The following is a 27697-nucleotide window of genomic DNA, read 5'->3' on the forward strand; positions in this document are numbered from 1 at the left end:
CCTTGGTAACTCCGATACCAGTGGCAGAGGGCAGAAGAGCTCAGAATTCTATTCCTAATAATACACAACAAATGCCACTTGTTCAATAGAAACCAAGTTCCAGTTATCTTAGCCTTTATGGAATTAAGATATTCAGTAAACATTGATGAATCAGTTAATGGAATTCTCTTTTTCCTGATTTCCTTCTAACCTGTTTCATCTTTTTTACCTGGTATTAAGGAATTTTACATTTTTGTGTGGTTTTTTTTTTAAAGATTTACATTATTTATTTGAAAGACAGAGTTAAAGAGAGGGGTAGAGCCAGAGAGAGAGATCTTCCATCTGCTGGTTCACTCTGCTAATGACTGCAACATCCAGAGCTGAGCTGATCCGAAGCCAGGAGCCAGGAGCTTCTTCCGGGTCTTCCACATGGGTAGAGGGGCCCAAGGACTCAGACCATCTTCTACTGCTTTCCCAGGCCATAGCAGAGAGCTGGATGGGAAGTGGAGCAGCCAGGACTCAAACCGGGTCCCATATGGAATGCCAGCACTGCAGGTCGGGGCTTTAACTCACTGTGCCACAGCGCCGGCCTCTACTTTTTCCCTTCCCTTCCCTCCCCTCCCCTTCCCTTCCCTTCCCTTCCCTCCCCTCCCCTCCCCTCCCCTCCCCTCCCCTCCCCTCCCCTTCCCTTCCCTTCCCTTTTTTTTTCACAGGCAGAGTGCACAGTGTGAGAGAGAGACCTTCCTTTTCCATTGCTTTACCTTACCAATGGCTGCTGCGGCCAGCACGCTGTGGCTGGCGCACCGCGCTGATCCGAAGCCAGGAGCCAGGTGCTTCTCCTGGTCTCCCATGGGGTGCAGGGCCCAAGCACTTGGGCCATCCTCCACTGCACTCCCGGGCCACAGCAGAGAGCTGGACTGGAAGAGGAGCAACTGGGACAGAATCCAGCGCCCCGACCAGGACTAGAACCCAGTATGCCGGCGCTGCAGGCGTAGGATTAGCCTAGTGAGCTGCGGTGCCAACCTGCTTTTTCTTAAAATCAGTTTCTGCTAGTCTTCTTTTGTAACCACTTGCAGAGATGATTTCCTCTAAATGCTGCAGACCAATCATAAATTTTTCCATCAAGGTACTATGTGCATGTTTGAATTACTTTCCCAAATTTTCATGAATACAAAAATTCTTAGTGATCACCTTTGATTCCAATATTTTACTTTATTTATTTAAAAAAAAAATATTTGAAAGTCAGTTTTACAGAAAGAGAGAAAGAGAGGCAGAGAGAGAGAGAGAGAGAGAGAGAGAGAGAGAGAGAGGTCTTCCATCTGCTGATTCACTCCACAACTGGCTGCAGTGGCTGGAGCTGTGCCGATTCAAAGCCAGGAGCCAGTAGCTTCCTCTGGGTCTTCCCATGTGGGTGCAGGGGCCCAAGGACTTGAGCCATTTTCTACTGACTTCCCAGATTACAGCAGAGAACTGGATTGGAATTGGAACAGCCCAGACTTGAACTGACGCCCATATGGGGTGCTGGCACTGCAGGCGGTGGCTTTACCCACTCATGCCACAGTGCCAGCCCCCGATATTTTATATTAAAGTTGAATTGGCTTTATCTCACTGTATATGTTCTTGATCTAACTAAAATCATCCTATTAAAATTTTTGCCATTTCCTTTTTTACCTTGTGATGTAAACCACAGCTCGGATCATTGAGTGAACATGTACTTGACTCCAGTTTGTGATACAGAGCATCAAACTGTGATCACACTATTTGAGTTTATGTTAGTAATAACTGATGTTTAAGTTTTCTACCATTTAGGCTTCTATTATGCAAGCCACATTTTCTACAATACAAGTTATTACCTAGTATCTTTTACAGATGGCCACACAAAGAATAAGAAAAACATATTTGGGAGAATAGTAGAGAGGACAATAAAAAAAAGTCTGAGTATTCATCAGTATAGGGCAAGCCTTTACTTCATAGCAAAGAAACCCCCAAATCCCTTTGGGTCAACTCAGTGGGTCCACATCAACATGTCCAAGATTTTCCGGGAAAACATTTTTTTTTTTTTTTTTAGATTTAAAACTGAAAGCAGGTCTTCTATATAGTAACTTGACCACTGAGGCTGCTTAAAGTAGACATGCTTTAAAAAGAAAAAAATGTAAAATTCCTTAATACCAGGTAAAAAAGATGAAACAGGTTAGAAGGAAATCAGGAAAAAGAGAATTGCATTAATTGATTCATCAGTGTTTACTGAATATCTTAATTCCATAAAGGCTAAGATAACTGGAACTTGGTTTCTATTGAACAAGTGGCAGATCTTGTGGCTCCATCATTGTCTTAAATCAGTAGGATACTTCACAAGGAAATAGAGTGAACCTCTTCAAACTGCACCAGCCAGAACTAGTCACAGAGCTCTGCTGATTATAAAAGGCCATGATGAGAATGGACTAAATTTGTTTAATTTTGAGGGGAAGTGTTCAATCATGTGAACTTTAAGTCTGAGAGTAAACTAAAATAAATTCTGCTGAAATTCCCAAGCATATTTGATTCATAGCATCCTTAATATTTCAGTGCTTTTCACATGGATTTCTAGGCCAAAATGAATATAACTAATTGTGCTGTGGATTGGGCAGTTAGATCCAAACAATTTAAACAATATTTATATACTAACAATTTGGTATCTGTTTGCAAATAATACTACACATAAGTTGAAAGAAGAAGAAACATTTTATTCTAGTCTTTATCATATTACTTGTTAATGAGATGTGTAGGCAACATGGGCACTGTCCAGAACTTTAAATCAGATTGGATACCACCCCCCTCATTTCCTGTTCTACATTGATTTTCATGCTTAATTGCTTTTTTATCCATCAGCTACAAAAATTCAACTTTGCAAAGATATGGTGTCACTGAAAAGAATATAAAATGATTTAATGTTGAAAGTATGAACTAATTTGAATTAATGGTTCACACAGTGGCTGACAGATTTTCAGGATACCTGTATTTCCCTCCAGACTTTAAAATGTCTGATGGTACCCCTGTAAGTGTGCTGCAGAGCCCTGGGGTACCTCAGTGCACTGTGAGAACCATGAACCCATTGACCTAGGTACTACATATAGATTACTAATTTAGAATAGTTTGCAAGGTGGGCATTATGATTCTCAAGTTGGATAAGGATAATAAAATACAAAAAGGGGTATGAATTCTATCCTAAACCTCATATTTAGTAATTAGCAGAGCAGAGGCTAGAACCCAAGCTTTCTGGACCCCAACACCATTGCATCATTCCATGTGTCAGGAGATTTCCAGGATTAAGGTTTTAACAGCTTCCTCTCCCCATGACCTTTCCTGGGTTTCAACCAAGGTTGAAATGACTATTCTTCAAAACATGTGGAAGTGCTTGAAACTCATGGAAGTGATTTTAAGTCATGTCTGCTTTTTAAACTTCAAGGCACACCTGCTAGAAAATAAATTTTCTCAAACATGGATTAAATAACTTTAAAATAGCCTTAAAATGGCCCCAAGAAAGATTGTTTAGGCTTTGAAATCAAGATAATAAATTTCTAATTACCTTGTAATTATTTTACTACTAATTTCTAATGTAACATTTAGTAAGAACCACATATCACCTTTCTCCAGCTGTCAGGATAGTCCCCAGAATTGAACCTTCTTCACCAGCTGTTACCTAACTCAGTATGGTCTGTGTTGGAATTTTTCCAACTCTGCCTGCACATAATTTCTGTGTCTCAACAGACTCATGCAAAAATGAACCATAACTATAATCTTTCATAATACTCATAGTTCTATTTAGTTATATGAAATACTACCTGATAAATAGTGCAATCAGGAGAAATCCAGTTTAACAGTAACTACTTCCACATCACGTTTCTTCTCTCATCTAATTTGAAACAGATTTTGTAATACTAACTCTAAATTATGTAAACTCCTAATCAATGATTAATTTAAGAATCATTGAGCTGGTACTTTTGTGTGTGGTTCCTAAGTGTCAATAAAAGAAATTCAGGCCAATTTGAATGAATTTTTTCTTCTCTAAACATTTTAGGCATTTATTTTCTCCTGAACTAGTTAAGGAGACCATAAAATGAGTGTTTGGAACCAAGGAAGAGTAAATCTTCACAAAAGAAAATTGTTTTCCAAGAAATTGTCACAATGTAGGATTCAAAGTACATTTGTATTACATGTCCCTAGAACAGGTTACAATTCAAATATCTGAATAGCAGAAATTTGTTCTTTTAAGAAAAATTCATCAGCAAGTGGAAACAGACTAACAATTATTGAGCACCTTGTTAACTGCCAGGAATTATACATTTATTATTTTGTTTGAAACTAAACAAAACATTAGGAGGTCGTTATTTTCTTTTCCATTCTACAAATGTGTAAGCTGACAGCTGAAAGTTTGAAGAATCTCCCAAATTTATAAGTGAATACATATTGGAATCTGCATTCAAGCCCAAGTGGGTCTGACTTCACAGCCATGAATCTTGCCCATGAGGATATGCTGCCTTCTCGTGAAAATATGTGGGGAGGGCTCCTGTCTTTTGCATTTCATAATCGTGATTGCATAGGAAAATGTGATATTATTATTTGTTATTTATCACCAAGTTGGTTGGTAACAGAAATGAAGCCCACATTTTTCTTTCCTTTTTTTAAAGATTCATTTATTTATTTGAAAGGCGGAATTACACAGAGAGAGAAGGAGAAGCAGAGAGAGAGAGAGAGAGAGAGAGAGAGAGAGAGAGAGAGGTCTTCCATCCACTGGTTCACTCCCCAGTTGGCCACAATGGCCGGAACTGCGCCGACCCAAAGCCAGGAGCCAGGAGCTGCCTGCACGTTTCCCACACAAGTACAGGGGCCCAAGGACTTGGTCCATCTTCCACTGCATTCCCAGGTCATAGCAGAGACCTGGATGGGAAGTGGAGCAGCCGGGTCTTGAACCGGCGCCCATATGGGATGCTGGCACTGCAGGTGGTGGCTTTACCTGCTATGCTACGTCACTGACCCCCCCACATTTTTCTAGGAGCTAATTGTGTTAATTGAAGACATTGGCATTTATAAAGCTGTACAACATGCATTTTCTGAAAGTGATTTGTTTTCAGCCCTACTATTGTTTTGCGTTAGGAATCTCAAAGGATTGGGGAGTTGGGGAGGCTCTACAATCTTGAAAAATGTTGGAAATGGTCCCAGGAATCCTGCATTTGCCTTTTCTACTTACTACCTATATAAATAAGACAGCTGATTACTAAGTTGCTAGGCTTTTCATTTTTGTAGGGAAAGGATTGAAATATATGATCTCTGAGGTTCTTTTGTATGATTTCCAATATTTATTTAAGGTACTCCACAGATTCTTCATATGTTCAATTTCCTTTTTATTAATTTAATAGGTATTATTAAAGATACAGAACAATGGCCAACGCTGTGGCACAGTGGGTTAACGCCCTGGCCTGAAGCGCTGGCATCTCATATGGGCGCTGGTTCGAGACCTGGCTGCTGCACTTTCAATCCAGCGCTCTGCTATGGTCTGGGGAAAGCAGTAGAAGATGGCACAAGTCCTTGGGCCTCTGGACCCATGTGGGAGACCCAGAAGAAGCTCTTGGCTCCAAATGGTCACAGCTCTAGCCTTTACAGCCATTTGGGGAGTGAACCATTGGATGGAAGACCTCTCCCTCTCTCTGCCTCTCCTCTCTCTGTGTATATTTGACTTTCAAATAAGTAAATAAATCTTTAAAAAGAAAGATACAGAATGAGGAGCCAGTGTTGTGGCATAGCAGGTAAAACCACTGCCTGTGATCCTGGCATCTTGTATGGGCAGTGGTTTGTGTCCCACCTGCTGTGTATTTTTTGCAGTGCTTTAAGAAAATTTAATATATGTAAGTTTATTTGTAATTGACCATTTTTGAATTTTTCTTTTATTTCATTTTTATGTTTTTATTTATTTTTAATTTTACTTAAGGTATATGTATTTCTGTATTTCCTATATACAGATTCAGTAACAGTGATACTTAGGACCCTCCCCTCCCTACCACCTATGGTCCCACCCCTTCTTCCCCCTCACTCTTCTATTCCCATGCTTGATTTTTACAAAGATATATTTTCAATTTACTTTGTACCCATACTATTAACCCTACATTAAATAGAGAGTGTTAGTACGAAGAAAAATATAAATAGTATGAAGAAAAATGTGTGAAGAAAAAAAACCACAGTTTCTTAACAGTCGAAATAATGGCTGTAAATAATTGAATGTCCAAATCTCAAAATGTCAATTTCATTCTTATAGATTACTTTTTAATTTCTCTATTAGTTACCACAGATCTGGGAAAACCTATAGTATTTATCTTTTTGGGACCAGCTTATTTCACTAAGCATAATGGATTCTACTTGCATCCACTTTGTTGAAAAAGACAGGATTTAACTTTTTCCCCCATGGTGTAATATTCCACAGTGTATATATACCATAATTTCTTATCAAGTCTTCAGCTGATGGATATCTGAGTTGATTCCATATCTTGGCTTTTGTGAATTGAGCTGCAATAAACATGAGAGTATATATTACTCTTTCATATGCTTATTTCATTTCTCTTGGGTAAATTCCCAGTAATGGGATGGCTGGGTGATATGGTAGGTATTTATTCAGATTTCTGAGTTATCTCCATACTGTTTCCCACATTGGCTGCACTAGTTTATAATCCCACCATCAATGGATTAGGGTACTTTTCCCCAACATCTTTGCCAGCAATTGTTGTTTGTTGATTTCTGGATGAGAGCCATTTTACATGGGGTGAGGTGAAACCTCATTGTGGTTTTAATTTGCATTTCCCTGATGGCTAGCTATCCTGAGCATTTTTTCATGTGTCTGTTACCCATTTTATTTTTTTTTCTTTTGAAAAATGCCTGTTGAAGTCTTATGCACATTTCTTAACTGGATTCTTAGTTTTGTTGGTGTTGAGTTCTTGAGCTCTTTATATATCCTGGATATTAATCTTTCCTCAGTTGTATAGTTTGCAAATATTTTCTCCCATCCTGTTGGTTGCCTCTCGCCTTTTTTTTAAGTTTTTCATTTGCTGAGCAGAAGCTTCTTAGCTGGATGTAATCCCTTATGTCTATTTTGGCTTTGATTGCCTGTACTTCTGGAGGCTTTTGTGGAGGATGGCCCAAGTCCTTGGGCTCTTGAATCCACGTGGGAGACCCAGGAGAATCTACTGGCTCCTGAATTCAGATCAGTTCAGCTCCAGCCAGTGCGGCCATCTGGGGAGTGAACCAAAGATGGAAGACCTCTCTCTTTCTCTCTCTCTCTTTCTCTTTATCTCTGTCTCTGCCTCTTTGTAACTCTGACTTTGAAATAAAATAAAAAATCTTTTTTTAAAAAAGTGTTTGCCTATGCCTCAAAATTTCCCCAATGTTTTCCTCTAGTAATTTGATGATATCAGGTCATAGTTTGAGATCTTGATCCATTTTGAGTTGTTTTTTATACAAGGTGTAAGATAGGGATCTTATTTCATACTTCTAAACTCAGAAATCCAGTTTTTTTTCAGCATCATTTGTTGAAGAAACTATCCTTTCTCAAATAATTGATTTTAGGTCTTTTGTCAAGTATTAGCTGGTTGAGGCTGTATGGATTGACTTTTGGAGATTCTATCATGTTCCATTAGTCTAGATGTCTTTTTCTGTGCCTGTACCAAGTTGTTTTGATCGTAACTGCCCTATAGTAAGTATGTCATGAAATCTGGTATTGGGATGCCTCTTGCTTTGTTTATGTTGTTTAAGATTGCTTTAGCTATTCCAGTTCTCTTATGTTTCCATATGAATTTTACCAGTTTTTTTCTAGATCTCAATATAATGTCAATGGTATTTTGATTGGGATTGCAATGAATCTATAAATTGCCTCCTGTAGAATAGAGATTTGATGATATTAATTCTTCCAATCTACAAACATTGAAGATTTTTCCATCATTGTGTCTTCTTCTGTTTCTTTATGTTTTCTAAGTTTTTTTTTTTGGACAGGCAGAGTGGACAGAGAGAGAGAGAGACAGAGAGGAAGGTCTTCCTTTTTGCCATTGATTCACCCTCCAATGGCCGCCGCGGCCGGCATGCTGTGGCCGGTGCACTGCTCTGATCCAATGGCAGGAGCCAGGTTCTTCTCCTGGTCTCCCATGGGGTGCAGGGCCCAAGCACTTGGGCCATCCTCCACTGCACTCCCTGGCCACAGCAGAGAGCTGGCCTGGAAGAGGGGCAACCGGGACAGAATCCGGCGCCCCGACCGGGACTAGAACCCGGTGTGCTGGCGCCACAAGGCAGAGGATTAGCCTAGTGAGCCGTGGTGTTGGCCTATGTTTTCTAATTTTTATCATAGAGATCTTTCACATTCTTGGTTTAATTTATTGTGAGGCATTGAAAGTTTTTTTGTTGCTATTGCGAATGGAACTGATCTCACAAATTCTTTCTCAGCCATGGCATTGTCGGTGTATACAAAGGCTATTCATTCTATGTGTTAATTTTATTATCTGCAACTTTACCTAACTCTTTTATGAGTTACAATACTCTCTCAGTGGAGTCTTTTGGTTTCCCTATACATGGAATCATGACGTCTGCAAAAGGGATTCTCTAACTCCCTGCTTTCAATTTGTATACCTTTGCTTTCTTTTTCTTGCCTAATGGCTCTGGCTGCAACTCCCAGGACTATATTGAATAAATGTTGAAAGTGAGCATCTTTGTCTCATTCCAGATCTTACTGGTAGTGCTTCCAACTTTTCCCAATCAATATGATGCTGACTGTGAATTTGTCATATATTGCCTTGATTGTGATTATGCTTAATTTGCTTAAGGTTTTTTTTTTTAATCATTAAAGGATGTTGTATTTTATCAAATGCTTTCTCTTCATCAATTGAGATGATCATATGATTTTTATTCTTCATTTTGTTAATATGATAGATCACATTTATTGATTTGCATTTGTTGAACCATCCCTGCATACTAGGTATAAATCCTGCTTGGTCTGGGTGAATGATATTTCTGATGTGTTGTTGGATTTGATTAGCTAATATTTTTTGAGGATTTTTTCATTTATGTTCATCAGTGATATTAGTTTATAGCTCCCTTTCTTTGTTGTATATTTTTCTCATTTTGAAATTAAGGTGATGCTGGCCTTGTGGAAAGATTTTTGAGAGGACTCCCACTCTTTGAATTGTTTGAAGAGTTCAGAAGAATTAGTTCTTCAAAGGTCTGAGAGAATTCAGAAGTGAAGCTATCTGGTCTTTGGTTTTGTTTGTTGGGAGAGTCTTTATTACAGATTCAATCTCCATCTTGATTATTGGTCCGTTTAGGTTTACAATGTCTTCATTTCTAAATTTTGGTAGAATGTATGTTTACAGAAGCCTATCCATTTCTTTGGGATTTTCCAATTTGTTGGTGTATAACTATTTGTAGTAATTTCTGATTATTCTGTTTATTTTTATGTTATCCATTGTTTCATTTCCTTTTTCATTTCTATTTTATTGATTTGGGTTGGTCTTATTTTTGATTCCATTAAGCCACTCCGTATCTTTTAATTGGAGAATTTAGTCCATTTACATTCAAGGTTAGTATTGATAAGTAATGACTTGCCTTTGCCATTTTTCCATAAGTATTCCTATTTCTCACTTTTAATTTCCTTTGTATTTTATTAGGAGATTTTCTGCTTTCACATTCTTTCATGGCGATGACAATGCTTCTGTGTTTCTGTGTGTAGCAGCACATCCTTAAGCATCATTTGTAAGGCTGGATGAGTGGTAATGACTTTCAATTTCTACTTGGTATGGAAGGTCTTTATTTCACCTTCATTCATAAATGAGAGCTTTTCAGGCTACAGTATTCTGGGTTGACAGTTGTTTTCTCTTAAGACTTGGGCTATTTCTCTCCATTCTCTTCTAGCCTGTAGAGTTTCTGATAAGAAACCATCTGTGAGTCTAATTGAAGATCTCTGAAAGTAATCTGGCATTTCTCTCATGCACATTTTAGAATCTTCATGTTTTCCTATTGAAAGTTTGACTACAATGTGTCTTGATGAAGATTTTTTTCTGGTCATGTCAATTAAAAGTTCTTGTTCCTCATGTACTTGGCTGTCCCTCTCTTTCTCCAGATTAGGAATGCTTTCTGTAATTATTTCACTGAATAGGCCATTAACCCATTCTCTCTTTCCAGAGCTTCAGGAACTCCTGAGTCATTTGATAGTATCCCATAAATCTCAAATGTGGTTTTTAATTGTTTAATTTCTTTTTTTTTGTTCTGACTGAAAAATTCCCAAAGATTTGGGAAGAAATTCTTTCTTCTGCGTCTCCCAGTCTGTTGTTGAGGCTTTCTATTGTAATTTTTGTTTCATATGTTCAGTTCTTCATTTCTAATATTTCATTTTGATTTCACTTCAAAATCTCTATCTCATGAGAGAATTTTTCATCCATATTGTGTATGAATTTCTTCAACTCATAAATAGGCTTCTCATTGCTTCTGAATGACCCTATGATCATTTTTTTGAATTCCTTTTCAGGCATTTCATCAATCTCTTCATCTTCATGTTCTAATATTGAAGTGTTGTTGTATTCCTTTGGGGGAATCATGTTGTCTCACTTATTTTTTCTTGCATTTCTGTGTTTATTTTTGGGCATTTGTGGAAACTATTGTTGGTTCAACTTCTTTGCTGATGTATTTTGTTTTTGAACTATGCTTCTATGTGCTCCTTCAGTGGATACCCAGAGGTGTGTGCTGGGTGGGGCTAGGAAGTTCTGGTCAATGCTTAAGAGTGGAGTAGAATTCAGGGTGACACACAAGTTGGGCATGATAGATCTCTTCTTCTTTTTTTAAAAAAGATTAATTTTATTTATTTGAAAGACAGAGAGAGGTAGTGACAGAGAGAGAGGTCTTCTATCCGCTGATTTACTCCCCAGATGGCCACAACAGCAAGAGCTATGCTGATCCAAAGGCAGGAGCCAGGAGCTTCTTCCGGGTCTCCCACATGGGTGCAGGGGCCCAGGGACTTGGGCCATCTACTGATATCCCAGGCCATAGCAGAGAGCTGGGTCGAAAGAGGAGCAGCTGGGACTAGAACCAGCACCCATATGGGATGCCGGCGCTTCAGGCCAGGACTTTAACCTGCTGTGCCACAGCACCAGCCTTGGTAGATCTCGTCTATTGTCAGAAGAGATAGGGTATGGTCATGTCTGTTGGCTTAATAACAATGTACTTCCTCTCCTCAAGGTGATATGTACCTGGGGTTGGCCTACAGTATGTACAGCCATCACTCACACTGGTGCATGAACTGCACAAAGGATCTGTGCAGTCTCAATGTGAGCACAGAACCCTCAGCAATGACCCACTCCAGTCCAACAGGGAGCTCTGTGCCTCTGGTGCCAGTGTGATTGCCTAGAGACCCAGCTACACTCCATCTGCTATCATGCTGTCAAAGGATTCCTACAGTCACAGGATGCAAGGCTCCCAGTCACAGGGTTTTGAGCATCCCCTCTCCACTGCTTGAGGCTGTCCCATCCACTGAAAGAGCAGAGTCTTTTCTAGAGCCACCTGCCTGTGGGTGCTCTGCCTTGGCACTTTGAGCCCTGGAGCCTGTGATAGGTTGAGAATTCCCATGAGCAAGGGATATTTTTCCATTTTTGTGTGTATCCTTGATGATTTCTTTCATCAATGTTTTATAATTATTATTATACAAATGTTTCACCTCTTTGCATTAAATTTATTTGTAGAATACTTGTTTTTTGTGGCTTGATGTGATTTCTTTCTTGATATCTCTATCAGTGAGTTCATAATTAGTGTATAAAAAGCTACTGTTTTTGTATGTTTATTTTGAAACCTACAGCTTTACTGAATTGACTTATCAATTCTAACAGATTTTTGATGGAGTGTTAAGGTTTTTCCATTACCATGTCAACTGCTAATATGGATATTTTAACTTCCTGCTTTCCAAGTTTGATATCCTTGATTTATTTCTCTTCCCTAATTGCTTTTGGTTATGCTTCCAGTGCTACATTGAATAAGACTGTTGTAAGTGGACATCTTTGTCATGTTCTACATCTGAAGTGTCGCTCCCCCTCTTCGTGGAGGAGCAACACAGGACCCTGCGCTGTTCTTTCGTCTGCTCGGCCCTCCCCGGGTTTGCTGCTGGTCCTTCCCGGGTTGGCTACTATCCCTTCCACCTCCGTGGAAGGGCAGTTCCCCCTGGCCACATTCCCCACTTCCGCAGGGGAGCGGCACACCGCCGGCCGGTTCTCTCGGGGGCTGCACGGGTTCCCTTAGATGTTCCCCATAGATGTTCCTGGTGCATGCCGTTTCTCTCCTCCTTTATAGTCCTTCTCTGCCAATCCCAACTCGGCTGCCCACACGCCGAGTACGCTGCTCTCCAATCAGGAGCAAGTCCCACAGTTAATTGGTTGAACTGGAGGCAGCTGTGCGGAAGCTGTTTACTTCTCTCCCAGCGCCATATTGTGGGAGAGCAGATGCATAGAATAAGTCCTAATTCGAGCAACTTAGTCTAGTCCGGATTGCTCCCCACAGATCCCCCTTTCTTTTTATTTTTTGGCGTTGATACGCGCCTGTCTTCGGTGTCCCGCAGCACACACTCTGCTGTACTTGCTAGAGTTGCCACAGGCTCTTACAAGTCCTATCAATCAGGAAAACCGAATCCGGGTCCTCTCTTCGCCATTGTGAGGAGGTTTTTAGGCGCTGATGCGTGCCTGTGTTCGGTGCCCTGCAGCGCATGCTCTGCTCTGCTAGAACTGCCTGCAGGTGTTTACAAAACCTATCAGGCAAACCGAATCCAAGCCTTCTCATTGCCGTATTGTGGGGGAGACTTATTAGTGTTGGTTCGTGCCTATCTTCGGTGACCTGCAGCTCATACTCTGGTCGAGCTTTGCTGGCGCTTACCGCCTTAATTCAGGCAGACCGAATCCAAGCTTAATATTGTTGCATTGTGGGGAAGCTTTACTGATGTTAATTCGTGCCTGTCTTCGGTGACCTGCGGCTAGCCACCCAGGTACTCATCGCCTCACTAATCGGGCAGACCGAATCCAAGCTCTCACATTGCAGTGTTGTAGGGAGGCCTTTTTATTTCTCTATTTCTCTATCTCCGGGCATTTCTATTTCTCCCATTTTACTTCTATCTTCCAGCATTCCTATTTCTCTCACTTTACTTCTAAAACTTCTGTTTCTCTTATCCCCGCAGCTTCCCGGCACCTCGCCCTGCCGGCAGCTTCACGGCTCCGCGCAGCTTCCCGGCGCCTCGCCCCGCCAGCGGGCTCCGCCCCGAGGCTGCTTCTCCGCGCCTCGCCGGCTCTGAGCCGCTTCAGCCCGCGCCTCATCTGCGCGGCTTCCCGGCTTTGCGCGGTCCGCGGTCTCCACGCTTAACCCTTTCGCGTCTGAACCACGGCCTACGCCAGCCCCGTTCCCTATCTACTCACGCCCCGTGCTCTCTCTGCACGCGGCGGCTTCCGCGAGTAACACAGCGTAGCTTGCGTCTCCGCCACTAGGATTCAATCTAAGTTCCCCGGGCTAGCCTGGCGAATTCAACCCAGCGTACGTCTCCGCCCCACGATTTGGCTTCCCGTCCTTTGCTCCCCGGGCTAATCAGACGGATCCCAACCTGGCTTGCGTCTCAGCTTCTAGTTTCAACTTTTCGCCCCCTATTCCCGGGCTAACTTGAGAATCCCAAAGTGGCTTTCGTTTCCGCCTTGGCCTGCCCCCCGCGGCTTCAATTTCCCTAACATTTTTCTCTACCCGGTATGTTTCCCCAAGCTTTCCTCCAACGATATTCCTCCCTCATTTCTCCTGGCCTCTCCCCACAGTCCGCGTCCGAGTCTGTTTGTTCTAGCTTTCACTTTCGCTTTCGACCTTAGAGATTCCTCCCAGCTTCCCCCCGTAGTCCGTATCCGAGTCTATGCCTAGGCTTTCAATAGCTTCTTCCGGCACCCTTTTCGTCCGGCTTTTCCCTAGGCTGTTTGCTAGTCTCTCTCTCCGGTATTTTCCCTAGGCTGTTTGCTAGTCTCTCTCTCCGATATTTTCCCAATTCTTCCCGTTTCTTCCCTCCTAAGTTTCATATCCGTCCTCGGTTTCCTATCCGAGCTAGGTTTCCTATCCGAGTCAGGTTTCCTATCCGTCCTAGGTTTTCTATCCGAGTCACGGCACCATTATGTCGCTCCCCGTCTTCATGGGGGAACGACACTAAACCCTGCCTAGGCTTCATATCCGAGTCACGGCACCATTATGTCGCTCCCCGTCTTCATGGGGGAACGACACTAAACCCTGCCTAGGCTTCATATCCGAGTCACGGCACCATTATGTCGCTCCCCCTCTTCGTGGAGGAGCAACACTGAACCCTGCGCTGTTCTTTCGTCTGCTCGGCCCTCCCCGGGTTTGCTGCTGGTTCTTCCCGGGTTGGCTACTATCCCTTCCACCTCCGTGGAAGGGCAGTTCCCCCTGGCCGCATTCCCCACTTCCGCAGGGGAGCGGCACACCGCCGGCCGGGTCTCTCGGGGGCTGCACGGGTTCCCTTAGATGTTCCCCATAGATGTTCCTGGTGCATGCCGTCTCTCTCCTCCTTTATAGTCCTCCTCCGCCAATCCCAACTCGGCTGAGTACGCTGCTCTCCAATCAGGAGCAAGTCCTACAGTTAATTGGTTGAACTGGAGGCAGCTGTGCGGAAGCTGTTTACTTCTCTCCCAGCGCCATATTGTGGGAGAGCAGATGCATAGAATAAGTCCTAATTCGAGTAACTTAGTCTAGTCCGGATTGCTCCCCACAGATCCCCCTTTCTTTTTATTTTTTGGCGTTGATACGCGCCTGTCTTCGGTGTCCCGCAGCACACACTCTGCTGTACTTGCTAGAGTTGCCACAGGCTCTTACAAGTCCTATCAATCAGGAAAACCGAATTCGGGTCCTCTCTTCGCCATTGTGAGGAGGTTTTTAGGCGCTGATGCGTGCCTGTGTTCGGTGCCCTGCAGCGCATGCTCTGCTCTGCTAGAACTGCCTGCAGGTGTTTACAAAACCTATCAGGCAAACCGAATCCAAGCCTTCTCATTGCCGTATTGTGGGGGAGACTTATTAGTGTTGGTTTGTGCCTATCTTCGGTGACCTGCAGCTCATACTCTGGTCGAGCTTTGCTGGCGCTTACCGCCTTAATTCAGGCAGACCGAATCCAAGCTTAATATTGTTGCATTGTGGGGAAGCTTTACTGATGTTAATTCGTGCCTGTCTTCGGTGACCTGCGGCTAGCCACCCAGGTACTCATCGCCTCACTAATCGGGCAGACCGAATCCAAGCTCTCACATTGCAGTGTTGTAGGGAGGCCTTTTTATTTCTCTATTTCTCTATCTCCGGGCATTTCTATTTCTCCCATTTTACTTCTATCTTCCAGCATTCCTATTTCTCTCACTTTACTTCTAAAACTTCTGTTTCTCTTATCCCCGCAGCTTCCCGGCACCTCGCCCTGCCGGCAGCTTCACGGCTCCGCGCAGCTTCCCGGCGCCTCGCCCCGCCAGCGGGCTCCGCCCCGAGGCTGCTTCTCCGCGCCTCGCCGGCTCTGAGCCGCTTCAGCCCGCGCCTCATCTGCGCGGCTTCCCGGCTTTGCGCGGTCCGCGGTCTCCACGCTTAACCCTTTCGCGTCTGAACCACGGCCTACGCCAGCCCCGTTCCCTATCTACTCACGCCCCGTGCTCTCTCTGCACGCGGCGGCTTCCGCGAGTAACACAGCGTAGCTTGCGTCTCCGCCACTAGGATTCAATCTAAGTTCCCCGGGCTAGCCTGGCGAATTCAACCCAGCGTACGTCTCCGCCCCACGATTTGGCTTCCCGTCCTTTGCTCCCCGGGCTAATCAGACGGATCCCAACCTGGCTTGCGTCTCAGCTTCTAGTTTCAACTTTTCGCCCCCTATTCCCGGGCTAACTTGAGAATCCCAAAGTGGCTTTCGTTTCCGCCTTGGCCTGCCCCCCGCGGCTTCAATTTCCCTAACATTTTTCTCTACCCGGTATGTTTCCCCAAGCTTTCCTCCAACGATATTCCTCCCTCATTTCTCCTGGCCTCTCCCCACAGTCCGCGTCCGAGTCTGTTTGTTCTAGCTTTCACTTTCGCTTTCGACCTTAGAGATTCCTCCCAGCTTCCCCCCGTAGTCCGTATCCGAGTCTATGCCTAGGCTTTCAACAGCTTCCTCCGGCACCTCTTTCGTCCGGCTTTTCCCTAGGCTATTTGCTAGTCTCTCTCTCCGGTATTTTCCCAGTTCTTCCCGTTTCTTCCCTCCTAAGTTTTTTATCCGTCCTAGGTTTCCTATCCGAGTCACGTTTCTTCCCTCCTAAGTTTTCTATCCGTCCTAGGTTTCCTATCCGAGCTAGGTTTCCTATCCGAGTCACGGCACCATTATGTCGCTCCCCCTCTTCGTGGAGGAACGACACAGGACCCTGCCTAGGCTTCATATCCGAGTCACGGCACCATTATGTCGCTCCCCCTCTTCGTGGAGGAGCAACACTGAACCCTGCGCTGTTCTTTCGTCTGCTCGGCCCTCCCCGGGTTTGCTGCTGGTTCTTCCCGGGTTGGCTACTATCCCTTCCACCTCCGTGGAAGGGCAGTTCCCCCTGGCCGCATTCCCCACTTCCGCAGGGGAGCGGCACACCGCCGGCCGGGTCTCTCGGGGGCTGCACGGGTTCCCTTAGATGTTCCCCATAGATGTTCCTGGTGCATGCCGTCTCTCTCCTCCTTTATAGTCCTCCTCCGCCAATCCCAACTCGGCTGCCCACACGCCGAGTACGCTGCTCTCCAATCAGGAGCAAGTCCCACAGTTAATTGGTTGAACTGGAGGCAGCTGTGCGGAAGCTGTTTACTTCTCTCCCAGCGCCATATTGTGGGAGAGCAGATGCATAGAATAAGTCCTAATTCGAGCAACTTAGTCTAGTCCGGATTGCTCCCCACATGAAGGGAAAATCTTTTCTGCTTTTCACATTCATTATGATACTGGCTATTGATTTGTCATATATTGCCTTTATAATTTTGAGGTATATTCTACTGTAGCAAGTTTGTGGAAGGATTTTATCATGAGTGATGTTGCATCCTTTAAATGCTTTCTCTTTATCTTTTGAGATGACTATGTGGTTTTTGTTCTTCATTATATTGTTGAGATTTATGACTTTTTAGGATTTATTTATTTATTTGAATATTAGCGTTAAAGACAGAAGGAGGTCTTTCAGCTGCTGGTTCAACCCCCAAATGGTTGCCAGAGCTGGGTAGGCTGGAGCCAAGGAGCATTGTTTGATCTCCCATGTCGGTGTCAGGGGCCCAACCACTTGTGCCATCTTCTGCTGCTTTTCCTAGTTCATAAGAAGGGAGCTGTATTGGAGGTGGAGCAACTAGGACATGAACCGGCACCCATCACAGGTGGTAACTTTACCCACTAGCCATAACACCTGCTCCCACTTAGGACATTTATTAATTTGTGAATGTTATACCACCTTTGCCTCGCTGGGATAAATCTCATTTTTTTGTTAGGGTTTTTGACTCAGTTTGCTGGTATTTTGTTGAGAATTTTTACATCTATGTTCATCAAAGTTATAGGTCTATAGTTTTCATTTTGTGTAGTGTCATTGTTGTGTTTTTGTATCAGAGTGATGCTGGCCTCATAAAAAGAGTTCAGTGAACAGTTTGTAAGGTATTTGAGTTAGTTCCTCTTTAAATGTTTTGTAGGATTCAGCAGTAAAGCTCTCAGGTCCTGGACTTTCCCTTGAAAGCTTTTGATTACTGCTTCAATCTCATTGCTTGTTATGGGTCTCTTTAGGTTTTCTATGTATTCTTGATTTAAGTTTAATAGATTATGTGCATGCAGAAAATTTTGTTTCTTCAAGGTATTCTAGTTTGTTTAACATAGTTTTTCATAGTTTATGATCCTTCATATTTCAGTAGTGTCAGTTGTAATGTCTCCTTTCTCATCTCTAATTTTATTGGAGTTTTTTCTCTTTTTATTCTTTGTTAGTCTGGCTAAGGTTTTGTCTATTCTGTTTATCTTCTCAGAAAAACATCTTTTTTGTTTTGTTTCTCTTTTACTGCTTAAGTTTCAATTTCATTTATTTCTGCTCTGGTCCTTATTATTTCTTATCTTCTGCTGGTTTGAGTTTGTTCTTACTTTTCTTTTTCTTTATAAAGATATATTTATTTATTTGAAAGGCAGAGTTACAGAGACACAGAGAGAGAGAGAGAGATGCCTTCCATCCACTGGTTCACTCCCCAAAATGGCCTGGGCCAGGCTGAAACCAGGAGCCAGAAGCTTCATCTAGGACTCCTACAAGGACTTGGGCCATCTTCTACTGCTTTCCCAGACTCATAAGCAGGGAGCTGGATCAGAAGGACTCCAAACAGGACTTATATGGGATGCCAGCACTGCAAGCAGTGGTTTAATTCGCTGTTGCACAGCACTGGCACCCGTTCTTGTTTTCTAAGTCTTTGAGATGCATCATTAGATTATTTATTTGAAACATTTCTTTTTTTTTTTTTTTGACGTGAATGTATTTAATGATAAATCTGTGAAATAAATGATCAAAAATATCTAGAAAAATGTCTAGTCATAATTCAAGACTTTAGCAAACCTCTTCAGTAACAGATAAAACAAGAAGACAAATAATGATAAATGATTTGAACATTTCTTAACTCAGCCTAATTGACATTTGTAGAATAAGATACTCAACAAATATGGAATATGCACTATTTCCAGTGAAAGTGGACATTTATGGGAGATGCTAGCCAGTACAATATAGCATGAAAACTGTAAATATCAAAAGGAAGCAGGTTTATGATGATTTGAAGATGGCATGATTTTGCACATAGAAAATGTTAATTGATCTAGACAAACAAAAATACTGTATGTAATAAGTGAATTTAGTAAGGATACAAGGTTAATTAAACCTTTAGTTGCATCTGTATGTACTAGCAAGAAATAATCAGAAAATGATCTTAAAATGCAGTAATTCAAAACCACATTCATGGCATCAAAACATTAAAGCATTAAGTGATAAAGTTAACAGAAGATATTAAAAATATCTACATTAAAGCATATAAATCATCATTAAGTTAAATTAGAGAACAGTTCCATAGTGGGCAAGTGGACTGTGGGGAGCAATCCGGACTGGACTAAGTTACTGAAATTAAGACTTATTCTATGCATCTGCTCTCCCACAACATGGCGTTGGGAGAGAAGTAAACAGCTTCCGCACAGCTGCCTCCAGTTCAACTAATAAACTGTAGGACTTGCTCCTGATTGGAGAGCAGCGTACTCGGCGTGTGGGCAGCCGAGTTGGGATTGGCGGAGGAGGACTATAAAGGAGGAGAGAGACGGCATGCACCAGGAACATCTATGGGGAACATCTAGCTGAAGGAACACCTGTGCAGCCCCCGAGAAGAGCCGGCCGGCGGTGTGCCGCTCCCCTGCGGAAGTGGGGAATGCGGCCAGGGGGAACTGCCCTTCCACGGAGGTGGAAGGGATAGTAGCCAACCCGGGAAGAACCAGCAGCAAACCCGGGGAGGGCCGAGCAGACAGAAAGAACAGCGCAGGGTCCTGTGTCGTTCCTCCACGAAGACGGGGAGCGACATAATGGTGCCGTGACTCGGATATGAAGCCTAGGCAGGGTTTAGTGTCGTTCCTCCACGAAGAGGGGGAGCGACAGTGGACCATGTTCATTATTTGAAAGATTCATTATTTTTAAGACAGAAGTTTTCCCCAGAATGAACTATCGATTCACCACAATACTAATCAAGACACTGTGAGCCTTTCTAAATGGAAATTAGATTAGAATGTAGATGTCTGGGGGAGAGACACTACATTGCCTGCTACACTACCCCAGTGTTCAGAACTGAGCTAGAATCAAACCCCATTGACTGCAGAAGAGGCCAGATCCTCCAAAGAAAGGACCCTATAACCAAAACACTAAAGCCAGTGTATGTGGAATGATTTCCTTGTCCTCCCTAAAGGGACCTTTTACTGTTTATTCAGGAAACTATCCCCAGGGGAAAGGGGAGTGCTACATATTTCTGGGACCGTTAACCATGCATTCCTCACTCTAGGATGTGCTGGAACTTAATGCTAATTATAGTCCTAGAAGAACTGGGAGGAACTGGAGTAGGAGTATTGTCCCTTGAGCAGCAATGATCATAAAGTTACTGAAATACTTTTATGTAGAGGAACACTTATGCTTTCTAATGAGAAGGTGACAAAGGCTGCTTCCACTGACAAGGGATGGCCATAGGAGATGTTGCAGTTTCAAAGTTCTCAGAGCTATCTCAGTCTACTCAGATAATGTCCTCCTAGATCTCAAATTTGTCCTGTTCTAGCATAAGTAAATGAGCAGTTAAGCAAGTAATTGGTACTGCACAACCCTTTGGATCAGACCAGGACTTGACCTCTGCATGTGCCACAGAAGTTGGTGTCAGTACATGCTGTGTTAGGAGGTGCTTCTCTGATATTTTCAACTGTTTCTCCATAAGACTGCCAAATTTGAGTGAAATGTAGAGAAACAGAAAGCTCCCACAATTTAGGTCACAAGTCAAACTCTTCTTCATGGCCTTTGTTACCATAGATTAAATGATGGTTAATGAATGAAGCTTGTTAAAAATCTGTGGTAAATCCCTGGAGAAAAATCTCAGCAGCCGACCCTAAGGATTTTGAAATTAGCCATGTGAGTAAGATATTCTTTGGAGTTTTCTTCTGAGAGTAACTAATCATGGGGAAGGGTGTTTGGTGTAGCAGTTAAAACGCTACTTGGGATGTTTGCATCCCATATCAGAGCACCTGGATTCGAGTCCCAGTTGCTCTTCAGATTCCTGCTTCCTGCTGGAAGGCAGCAGGTTATGGCTCAAGTATCTGAGCCCCTGTCATCCACATGGGAGGTCCAGGTTTAGTTTCCAGGTCTTGGCTTGGTCCTGGCCCAGCCCTGGTTGTTGCAAACATTTGAGGAGGGAACTAGTGAATGGAAGCTCTCTCTTTGTGTTTAAGTCTGTCTCTCCTTCTGACTTGAAATTAATTAATTAAAATCTAAAATAAAAGAGAGAGTATCTGATTACAGAACACAAGATGCCCACCATAAACTGGGTGATATCTGATCCACCAAGCCAAACAGCGCCCCACTGTCAAATACAAGTGGTATGGAAAATGTACAGTTTTCTAGATGCCACATAGAAAGCTACAACACAAATTTGCTCTCTCACCGATGCTGAGATCAGAAGCCTGGCCTGACACGGTTGAGTGATAAGTGTGTCACATCGCTGACGTCAAGGTGTTAGCTGGGTTGGGTTCTTCTCAGCAGGCTCTCAGGGAAAAATCTGCTTCCAAGCGCATTCTTTTTAGCAGAACTCATTTCCTTGTAGTTGTAGGATGCAGGTGCACATTTTCTAGCTGTCAGCCTGGGGTCACTCTCTGCTCTGAGATGCCGCCGTGTTTCTCGCCAAATGGCTCTCTCCATCTTCAAGTCAGAGTGGAGACTTTCTCCCCAGTTGAACGGCTCTGATGTTTTGAATCTCTGTGGCTTCCCTTTTGTGACCAGCCTGAGAAAAACTCTCTGCTTAGGAAAGGATCACGTGATTAATTAAGCCTCACCCAGATAATCTCCTTTTCTTTTTTTTTCTTTTTTTAACTTTTATTTAATGAATATAAATTTCCAAAGTACAGAATATTGATTACAATGGCTTCCCCCTCACAATGTCCCTCCAACCCGCAACCCTCCCCTTATCCACTCCCTCTCCCCTTCCATTCACATCAAGATTCATTTTCGATTCTCTTTATATACAGAAGATCAGTTTAGCATACATTAAGTAAAGATTTCAACAGTTTGCTCCCACACAGAAACATAAAGTGAAAAATACTGTTTGAGTACTAGTTATAGCATTAGATCTCAATGTACAGCACACTAAGGACAAAGTTCCTACATGAGGAATAAGTGAACAGTGACTCCTGTTGTTGACTTAACAAATTGACACTCTTGTTTATGGCATCAGTTATCACCCTAGGCTCTTGTCATGAGTCGCCAAGGCCAAGGAAGCCCCCTGAGTTCACTGACTCTGATCATTTTTAGACAAGGCCATGGTCAACGTGGAAGTTCTCTCCTCCCTTCACAGAAAGGTACCTCCTTCTTTGATGACCCATTCTTTCCACTGGGATCTCACTCGTGGAGATCTTTCATTTAGGTTTTTTTTCACCCAGAGTGTCTTGGCTTTCCATGCCTGAAATACTCTCATGGGCATTTCAGCCGGATCCGCATGCCTTAAGGGCTGATTATGAGGCCAGAGTGCTGTTTAGGACATTTGCCATTCTATGGGTCTGCTGTGTATCTCACTTCCCATGTTGGATCATTCTCTCCCTTTTTGATTCTATCAGCTAGTATTTGCAGATGCTATTCTTGTTTATGTGATCCCTTTGGTTCTTAGTCCTATCATTATGATCAATTGTGAACTGAAATTGATCACTGGGACTAGTGAGATGGCATTGGTACATGCCTCTCGATGGGATTGAATTCGAATCCCCTGGTATATTTCTAACTCTACTGTTTGAGGTAAGTCAGCTTGAGCATGTCCCGAATTGCACATCTCTTCCCTCTCTTATTCTCACTCTTATATTAACAGCAATCACTTTTCAGTTAAGTTTCAGCACTTAAGAAAAATTGTGTATTGATTACAGTATTCAACAAAAAGTATTAAGTAGAACAAACAAAAAAAATACTAAGAGGGATAACATATTAAGCTGCTCATCAACAGTCAGGGTGAGGGCTGATCAAGTCACCGTTTCTCATAGTGTTCATTTCACTTTAACAGGTTTCCTTTTTGGTGCTCAGTTAGTTGTCACCTATCAAGGAGAACAAGTGGTATTTGTCCCTTTGGGGTTGGCTTATTTCACTCAGCATAATGTTTTCTGAATTCCTAACAGGGATCACTTTTCAGTTAAAATTTAAACACCTAAGAATAATTGTGTGTTAATTACAGAGTTCAACCAATGGTACTAGAACAAAAAAAATACTAAAATGGATGAAATATTACATTGTACATCGACCGTCAGGACAAGAGCTGATCAAGTCACTGCTTCTCATAGTGTCCATCTCACCCCAACAAGTTTCCCCTTTGGTGCTCAGTTAGTTGTCGCCAATCAGGGAGAACATATGATATTTGTCCCTTTGGGACTGGCTTAATTCACTCAGCATGATGTGTTCCAAATTCCTCCATCTTGTTGCAAATGACTGGGTTTCGTTGTTTTTGACTGCTGTATAGTATTCTATAGAGTACATGTCCCATAATTTCTTTATCCAGTCTACTGTTGATGGGCATTTGGGTTGGTTCCAGGTCTTAGCTATTGTGAATTGAGCTGCAATAAACATTAATGTGCAGACTGCTTTTTTGTTTGCCAATTTCATTTCCTTTGGGTAAATTCCAAGGAGTGGGATGGCTGGGTTGAACGGTAGGGTTATCTTCAGGTTTCTGAGGAATCTCCAGACTGACTTCCATAGTGGCTTGACCAGTTTGCATTCCCACCAACAGTGGGTTAGTGTCCCTTTTTCCCCACATCCTCTCCAGCATCTATTGTTGGTAGATTTCTGAATGTGAGCCATTCTAACTGGGGTGAGGTGGAACCTCATTGTGGTTTTGATTTGCATTTCCCTGATTGCTAGTGATCTTGAACATTTTTTCATGTGTCTGTTGGCCATTTGGATTTCCTCTTTTGAAAAATGTCTATTGAGGTCCTTGGCCCATCTCTTAAGTGGGTTGTTTGTTTTGATGTTGTGGAGTTTCTTGATTTCTTTGTAGATTGTGGTTATCAACCCTTTATCAGTTGCATAGTTTGCAAATATATTTTCCCATTCTTTCGGTTGTCTCTTCACTTTCCTGACTGTGTCTTTTGCAGTACAGAAACTTCTCAATTTGATGCAATCCCAAATGTTAATTTTGGCTTTGACTGCCTGTGCTTCTGGGGTGTTTTCCAAGAAGTCATTGCTGGTACCTATATCTTTCAGGGTTTTTCCAATGCTCTCTAAAAATTTGACGGTGTCAGGTCATAGATTTAAGTCTTTAATCCATGTTGAGTGGATTTTTGTGTAAGGTGAAAGGTAGGGGTCTTGCTTCATGATTCTGCACGTGGAAATCCAGTTTTCCCAGCACCATTTATTGAATAGACTGTCCTTACTCCAGGGATTGGTTTTGGATCCTTGATCAAATATAAGTTGGCTGTAGATGTTTGGATTGATTTCTGGTGTTTCTATTCTGTTCCATTGGTCTATCCATCTGTTTCTGTACCAGTACCATGCTGTTTTGATTACAACTGCCCTGTAGGATGTCCTGAAATCTGGTATTGTGATGCCTCCAGCTTTGTTTTTGTTGTACAAGATTGCTTTAGCTATTCGAGGTCTGCTGTGTCTCCATATAAATTTCAGCATCATTTTTTCTAGATCTGAGAAGAAGGTCTTCGGTATCTTGATTGATATTGCATTGAATCTATAAAATGCTTTTGGGAGAATGGACATTTTGATGATATTGATTCTTCCAATCCATGAGCATGGAAGATTTTTCCACTTCTTGGTATCCTCTTCTATTTCTTTCTTTAAGGTTTTGTAATTTCCATCATAGAGATCTTTAATGTCCTTGGTTAAGTTTATTCTGAGGTATTTTATTGTTTTTGTAGCTATTGTGAATGGGATTGATCTTAGAAGTTCTTCCTCAGCCATGGTATTGTCTGTGTATACAAAGGCTGTTGATTTTTGTGCATTGATTTTATACCCTGCTACTTTGCCAAACTCTTGTATGAGTTCCAATAGTCTCTTAGTAGAGTTCTTTGGGTCCCCTAAATAAAGAATCATATCATCTGCAAAGAGGGATAGTTTGAGTTCTTCCTTCCCAATTTGTATCCCTTTAATTTCTTTTTCTTGCCTAATAGCTCTGGCTAGAACCTCCAGAACTATATTGAATAGCAGTGGTGAGAGTGGGCATCCCTGTCTGGTACCAGATCTCAGTGGAAATGCTTCCAACTTTTCCCCATTCAATAAGATGTTGGCTGTGGGTTTTTCATAGATTGCTTTGATTGTATTTGGAATGTTCCTTCCAAACCCAGTTTGCTTAGAGTTTTCATCATGAATGGATGTTGTATTTTATCAAATGCTTCCTCAGCATCTATTGAGATAATCATATGGTTTTTCTTCTGCGGTCTGTTAATGTGGTGTATCACATTGATTGTTTTGCGCACATTGAACCATCCCTGCATACCAGGGATAAATCCCACTTGGTCTGGGTGGATGATCTTTCTGATGTGTTGTTGCATTCTATTGGCAAGAATTTTATTGAGGATTTTTGCATCTATGTTCATCAGGGATATTGGTCTGTAATTCTCTTTCTCTGCTGCACCTTTTTCAGGATTAGGAATTAAGGTGATGCTGGCTTCATAGAAAGAATTTGGGAGGATTCCCTCTTCTTCGATTGTTCTGAATAGTTTGAGAAGAATTGGAGTTAGTTCTTCTTTAAATGTCTGGTAGAATTCAGCAGTGAATCCATCTGGTCCTGGGCTTTTCTTTGTTGGGAGGGCCTTTATTACTGTTTCAATTTCTGTCTCAGTTATGGGTCTGTTTAGGTTTTCTATGTCTTCCTGGTTCAATTTAGGTAGGTTGTATGTGTCCAGGAATCTATCCATTTCTGATAGGTTTCCCTGTTTGCTGGCATACAAGTCCTTGTAGTAATTTCTGATGATTCTTTTTATTTCTGTGGTGTCTGTTGTTACGTTTCCTGTTTCATCTCTGATTTATTGATTTGGGTCTTTTCTCTTCTTTTTTTAGTTAGTTGGGCCAATGGGGTGTCAATTTTGTTTATTTTTTCAAAAAACCAGCTCCTCATTTGGCTGATTTTTTGTAATGTTTTTTTGGATTCAATCCTGTTGATTTCTTCTCTGATTTTAATTATTTCTCTTCTCCTACTAGATTTGGGTCTGGTTTGCTGTAGGTTTTCTAGATCCTTGAGATGTGTTGGAAGCTCATCTATTTGGTGCCTTTCCAATTTCTTGATGTAGGCACCTATTGCTATAAACTTTCCTCTTAACTCTGCTTTTGCCGTATCCCATAAGTTTTGGTATGTTGTGCTGTTATCCTCATTTACTTCCAGAAAATTTTTGATTTCTCGTTTAATTTCTTCTATGACCCATTGTTCATTCAGGAGCATGTTGTTCAATCTCCATGTGTTTGCGTATGCTCTAGCGATTCCTGAGTTGCTAATTTCCAACTTCATTCCTTTATGGTCTGAGAAGCTGCATGGTATGATTCTAATTCTTTTGAATTTGCTGAGACTTGCTTTATGGCCTAGTATGTGGTCAATCCTAGAGAAGGTTCCATGTACTGCTGAGGAGAATGTAAAATCTTTAGCTGTAGGATTGAAAGTTCTGTAGATATCTGTTAGATCCATTTGGGCTATAGTGTCGTTTAAATCTACTGTATCCTTGTTGATCTTCTGTCCTGTTGATCTGTCTATTTCTGAGAGTGGAGTATTGAAGTGAAGTATTGAAGGGGTCTAAGTCTCCCTTTAATTCCCTTAACAAATCTTTTAGATAAACCGGTGCCCTGTAGTTAGGTGCATATACATTGATAATTGTTATATCTTCTTGTTGTATTGATCCTTTAATCATTATATAGTGTCCCTCTTTGTCTCTCTTAACAGTTTTTGTGGTAAAGTTTATGTTGTCCGATATTAAGATGGCTACGCCTGCTCTTTTTTCATTTCTGTTGGCATGGTATATCTTTTTCCAGCCTTTCACTTTCAGTCTGTATGGATCTTTGTTGGAAAGATGTGTTTCTTGTAAGCAGCAAATAGATGGGTTTTGTTCCTTAACCCAATCAGCCAATCGGTGTCTTTTAACTGGACAGTTCAGGCCATTCACGTTCAATGTGACTAATGATAAGTGGTAACTTTGCCCTGCCATTTGCCAAAGATAAGTTCTAATATATGCTTTGAATTCCCTGTGATCTTTTGCTGTGAGGTTTCCTTCCTTTACCTTCTTTCATATTGATGACCGTGTTTCTGTGTTTCTGTGTGTAACACATCTTTAAGCATCTTTTGCAGGGCTGGACGAGTGGCGACAAATTCTTTCAATTTCTGTTTGCTATGAAAGGTCTTTATTTCACCTTCATTCCCAAATGAGAGCTTTGCAGGATATAATATTCTGGGCTGGCAGTTTTTCTCTCTTAGTACCTGTGCTATATCTCGCCATTCCCTCCTAGCTTGTAGGGTTTCTGATGAGAAGTCAGCTGTGAGTCTGATTGGAGATCCTCTGAGAGTAATCTGACGTTTCTCTCTTGCACATTTTAGGATCTTTTCTTTATGTTTCACTGTGGAGAGTTTAATTACAACGTGTCATGGTGAGGATCTCTTTTGGTCGTGTTTATTAGGAGTTCTGTGAGCTTCCTGTACTAGGATTTCTCTGTCCTTCTCCAAACCTGGGAAATTTTCTGCTAATATCTCACTAAAAAGGCCTTCTAATCCTTTCTCCCTCTCCATGCCTTCAGGAACTCCTAGAACCCGAATGTTGGTTTTTTTAATAGTATCCTGCAGATTCCTGACAATATGTTTTAGATTTCTAATTTCCTCTTCTTTTCTTTGGTCTGACTGTATCCTTTCCTGTTCTCTGTCTTCTAAGTCCGATATTCTCTCTTCTGCTTCACCCATTCTGTTCGTAAGGCTCTCTAATGTGTTT

At 42.1% G+C, this 27697-nt stretch overlaps 1 long non-coding RNA gene and 1 pseudogene across 1 annotated transcript in view; both read left to right on the forward strand.

Moving 5' to 3' along the window:
• The window catches only part of LOC138849966 (uncharacterized), a 121991-nt gene that overhangs the window by 18428 nt on the left and 75866 nt on the right, over nt 1-27697 (forward strand). The gene's annotated exons all lie outside the window — the stretch shown is intronic.
• LOC149126305 (POU domain, class 5, transcription factor 1-like) overlaps nt 2936-27697 on the forward strand; it is a 39551-nt pseudogene continuing 14789 nt past the window's right edge.

Source organism: Oryctolagus cuniculus, chromosome 6, assembly GCF_051225735.1.
Source record: "Oryctolagus cuniculus isolate XC-2025 breed Fujian yellow rabbit chromosome 6, ASM5122573v1, whole genome shotgun sequence".
NCBI classification, from domain to species: domain Eukaryota; kingdom Metazoa; phylum Chordata; class Mammalia; order Lagomorpha; family Leporidae; genus Oryctolagus; species Oryctolagus cuniculus.